Below are 5,620 nucleotides of genomic sequence, written 5' to 3' on the forward strand. Positions count from 1 at the left end.
GTGCCTTTTCAAACAGTGACTTGAAAAGAGAAATTGAAGAAAAGACTTCATGGCAAAAGATTGGCAGGAATATAGGAATTATGTAGGGGAATTGGAGGGGTGAGGCCATGGAGGATGTACAAACACAAGAAAGAGAATATTAAAATTAAGATGCTGCTGGACCAGGAGACAATGTAGATCAGTGAGCACAGAGGTGATGGCTGATCAGGATTTGGTGTGAGTTAGAATGCAGGCAGCAGAGTTCTGGATGGGCTGCGGTTTATGAAGATTTTTAACTGGGAGGGTGACCAGAATAGAATTGGAAAATTGGAATAGTCGAGTGTGCATTTAAGAAAGGCACAGATGAGGCTTTATGCAGCAAATGGGATGAGGCAGTGGAGGAGACGGGTGATGTTACATAGGTGGTATTAGGCATGGTTGGTGATGGAGATGAACTCAGCTCTGGTTTATATAGAACACAGAGGTTGTTCAGCCTCAGACATTGGCCAGGGAGGAGGAAGTGGTTCATGGATAGGGGACAGAATTGCTTATGGAGACCGATCACACTCGCTCCACTCTTCCCAAAATTGAAACTGCAAGAACATTATTTCCGTGAAACAAGGTTTCCAGATCTCAGAGCAGGAAATAGAGACTTACCAGGGACAGCAACAGCAGTGCAGATGAGAGAGTAAATTACAAGAACTCTAATACACGTAGCAATGGTTTACAAAGCTAATATCTGGAGATGGAGATTTGCCAAGAATAACAAAATTAGAAAGGAGGGCAGAGTAAATGACAAGAACGGTAATGCAGTTAAACATGGTTTATGGAATAAATAGCTGGATAGAGAGACTTACCAGGGACACCAATAATAGCCAGGATGGGATAGAAAATGTATTGAATAATCGTCAGTGCGTAATAGATCCGACTGTTTAATGGCAGAAAATCATAATTTGCAGAAAGAAAGTCAAACTCCCAGATGGAACTCCTGCCCATTGTTGTAACATTCCAATCTATTGTTCTCAGATTCTGACCCATTGTTGTAACATTCCAATCTATTGTTCTCAGATTCTGACCCATTGTTGTAACATTCCAATCTATTGTTCTCAGATTCTGACCCATTGTTGTAACATTCCAATCTATTGTTCTCAAATTCTGAACCATTGTTGTAACATTCCAATCTATTGTTCTCAGATTCTGAACCATTGTTGTAACATTCCAATCTATTGTTCTCAGATTCTGACCCATTGTTGTAACATTCCAATCTATTGTTCTCGGATTCTGACCCATTGTTGTAATATTCCAATCTATTGTTCTCAGATTCTGATCTATCCTCTCCCTCTCTCTGGAGCTGCTGATCCCTGTTAGTGTCGGGGATGATGCTCCTGCTGACACTATGGGATACCACACTGAAAGGAGTCCCTTATTAATAGAAGAGGGAAACCCTCCAGTGACACAATTAGGGCCCATGGTGACTGACATTAATTACAGTCACTGAACAAACACGTTTAGTTAATCCCTTTCAATCAAACACTTTTTGTACCACAATAAACTAAACATTTATCCAGTTTGGATGGGAATTATGAGGGTTCGTGAGAGAATGAATGGTAAAAATAGCAGAGGCACCGGACAGAATCTGTCAATTCTCTTTGTATATGAGAGTGATGACAGAGGACTGGAGGGCTGTAAATTTTACACCTTGTTTACAAAAAGGAGTTGCGGGAACCCATGTACTGTCAGTCATGTACTGTCACCACCACCTCTCTCCAAACCTCCACTGTTGTTAAATTATCAGACTGATTATCCGACATCCAGTACTGGATGAGCAGAAATTTTCTCCAATTAAATATTGGGAAGACTAAAGCCATTATTTTCACTCCCCTCTCCAACTCTGTTACCTTGCTATTTATTCCATCCCTCTCCCTGGTAACAGTCTGAGAGTCAGACAGTTTAATTGCAACCTTGGTGTCACATTTGGGATAAAATTAATGGGCACTTGGACAAATGGGTGTTAATTAAGGGAAAATTGTGTTTAACTAAATGGCTGGAGTTTTTTGAAAAGGTAAAAAGAAAGTTTGATGAGGGCAATGCTGTTGATGTCGTATAAATTGAATTCCAAAAGGCATTTGATAAAGTGCCACACAACAGACCTATGAGCAAAGTTATAGCTCATCAAATAAAACCAACAGTAGCAACATGAAACTAAGCTGGTTGAGTGACGGGAAAACAGAGATAAGTGATTAATGGATGCTTTTAGGGCTGGAGTAAGGTTTGTAGTGGAATCGAAGCAAAATACTGCGGATGCTGGAAATCTGAAATATAAACAGAAAGTGCTGGAAATACTCAGCATCTGTGGAGAGAGAAGCAGAGTTAATGTTTCAAGTCGGCGACCTTTCATCAGAACTGACAAAGTGGGGGTTTTGGGGGAAACACAAGTACAGAAATGTGACCATTAGAGCGGGGGTGGGGGATGGAGGGTGTTGAAATGATAAGCGAGCGGATGCTCGGTGTCACACTTTTGGACTGAGTGGAGGTGTTCCACAAAGCGGTCACCCAATCTGCGTTTAGCCTGCTGCGGTGTTCCAGTGAACATCAACGCCAGCTCGAGGAACATCACCTCATTGTTCGATTAGGCACTCTACAGCCTGCCGGTCTGAACACTGAGTTCAACGATTATTTTGTTTTATCATTTTTTGCCATGTGCCAGCATTAAACTGATTTTTTTATGTTGGTGCTTTTTGCTAGGGCTGTTCATTATTCTGTCATTTAACACCCTCACTACACTAATGCTTTGTCTTTCGCCGCACAACTTGCACACTTTCTTTGCCTTTTACCCATGACCTCCTGGTCAGTTAATCTCTCCGACCCTCTGTTCTATCAACAGCTCTTCTGTTCTCTTTTGCCCCACCCCTGCTTTATTTGCTTAAAACCTGTTACATTTCTAACCTTTGCCAATTTTGATGAAAGGTCACAGAACTGAAACGTTAATTCTGCTTTTCTCTCCACAGATGCTGCCAGACCTGCTGCGTCTTTCCAGCACTTTTTGTTTTTATTTAAGGTTTGTAATGGAATTTCCCAAGGATCAGTGTTGGGACCCTTTCTCTTCCTGACACATATTAATGACCTAGACCTCGGTGTACAGGACACAATTTCAAAGTTTGCAGATGATACAAAATTTGGAAGCATTGTGAACTGTGAGGAGTAAATTGTAGAAAATCAAACGGACATGGACAAGTTAGTGGAATGGACAGACAGGTGGCAGATGAAGTTCAATGTGGAGAAATGTGAAGTGATTCATTTTTGTAGGAAGAACATGGAAAGACAATGTATAATCAAGGGTACAATTCTACAGGGGGTGAGGAGCAGAGGGACCTGGATGTATATGTGCATAGGTCATTAAAGGGGTCGGGACAAGTTGAGAGAGTAGTTAATGAAACATACAGTATCCTGGGCTTTGTTAACAGCAGCTTGGAATACAAGAGCAAAGAGGTTATATTGAACTTGTACGAGACACTAGTTCGGCCTCAGTTGCAGTATTACGTCTAGTTCTGGGCACCACACTTTAGGTAACGTGAAGACATTGGAGAGTGTGAAAAAACATTCACAAGAATGGTTCCAGGGATGAAGAATATCAGTTCTGAATATAGACTGGAGAAGTTGGAACATTTTCCTTGGAGAAGAGAAGGCTGAGAGGAGATTTGAAAAAAGGTATTCAAAATTATGATGCGTCTGGGCAGAGTGGATGGGGAAAACTGTTCCCATTCCTGAAAGGATCGACAACGAGAGGCAAAGAATTAAAGTAATTGGTAAAAGAAGCATCAGTGACATGAGGAAAACTTTTTCACACAGCGAGTGGTTAAGGTCTGGAATGCACTGCCTGAGAGTGTGGTGGAGGCAGATTCAATCGAGGCATTCAGGAAGAAATTGGATAGTTATCTGAAAAGGAAGATTGTACAGAGTTACAGGGAGAAGGCAGGGGAGTGACACCAGACGAATTGTTCTTTTGGAGAGCCAGTACAGACACGATGGACTGAATGGCTACTTTCTGTGCTGTAACAATTCTGTGATTCCATGGCAATCGACCACAAAATGAGCTTCCAACCTTATATTCGTGCCATCACTATGACGACCTATTTCCACATCAATAACATTACCCAACTTCACCCCTGTCTCAACGCATCTGCTGCTGAAGCTCTCATTCATGCTTTCATTACCTGTATACTGGACTGTTCCAACTCATTCTCCCACATTCTACTATCTGCAAACTTGAAGTCATCTAAAACTCTGCAGTCTGTGTCTTAACTTACAACAAGTCCCATTCCCCGATCACTGACCTACATCAGCTCACAGTCAAACAATGTCTTGATATTAAAATTCCCATTCTTGTTTTCCAATCCCTCCATGGCCTCACCCCTCACTAACTCTGTAATCCCCTCCAGCCCCACAACCCTCTGAGATATCTCTGCTCCTCTAATTCTGGCCTCTTGTGCATCCCTGATTTTAATTACTGTACCATTTGTGGCCACACCTTCAGTTGCCTCGGTCCCAAACTCTGGAATATCCTCCCTTCACAGCTCCACCTCTCCACCTCGCTTTTATCCTTTAAGACACTTCTTTAAAACCTGCCTCTTTGACCAAGCGTTTGGAAACCTAACCTAATATCTCCCTTTGTGGTTCAGTGTCATACTTTGTTTCATAATGCTGCTGTGAAGTGCCTTGGGATAAGTTCTTGTTGAAGTTTTCCAGACAGGATTTGTCATTAGCATATCCGTGCTGCTTGAAATTTATTATGCTATGCTTTTCCAAGCAACAAACATTTATAGTAGACATGCACAGTCCAAGATTCAAAGACATACATCAAAGCTGCTGGAACAGAAGTTTGACGTGACAATCCACAACTCCTCATGCTACGAGCACACACAATATACACCCGGGCACAGCACGGGGCAGTGTGAAGACCACACCGGAAGTGGCTGGTAACTCATATCACATCCTTTTGTGGATCCTTGCTTCCAAAGTGTGGGCAACAGTGGTGCTGTAGAGCCATAAATCACCACCAGGGAGAGATAGAGAGGGAAGGAAATTCACTTTAAAGGGGGACATGGAAACAGATTTGAAGGCGAAAGATGTTCTAGAATATGGGAATGTACAGGGGAATTGGACTAATTGGAGGGGTGAGGACATGGAGGGATTCTAACGCAAGAATGAGAATATTTAAATTAAGGTGCCGCCGGACTGGGAGCCAATATATATCAGTGAACACCGGGGTGATGGATAATCGGGAATTAGTGTGAGTGAGGAAACAGGTAGCAGAGTTCTAGATGGGCGGTAGTTTATGGAGGTTTATAACTGGGAGGATGACCAGGATAGAATTGGAATAGTCAAGTGTAGATTTAACAAAGGTACAGATGAGGGTTTATGCAGCAGATGGGCCGAGGCAGAGGTGGAGTAGGCAGGGTTTGTGATGGAGAGAATATGGAGATGAACTCAGCTCAGGTTTAAATAGAACACAGCGGTTGCAAACTCTCTGGTTCCACCTCAGACATTGGGCAGGGAGGGGTATGTGGTTCACAGATAGGGGACTGAATTTCTGATGGAGACCAATAACACTGGCTTCATTCTTCGAAAAAAACAAACTAAA

The sequence above is a fragment of the Heterodontus francisci genome, unplaced genomic scaffold (assembly GCF_036365525.1).
Source record: "Heterodontus francisci isolate sHetFra1 unplaced genomic scaffold, sHetFra1.hap1 HAP1_SCAFFOLD_278, whole genome shotgun sequence".
NCBI classification, from domain to species: domain Eukaryota; kingdom Metazoa; phylum Chordata; class Chondrichthyes; order Heterodontiformes; family Heterodontidae; genus Heterodontus; species Heterodontus francisci.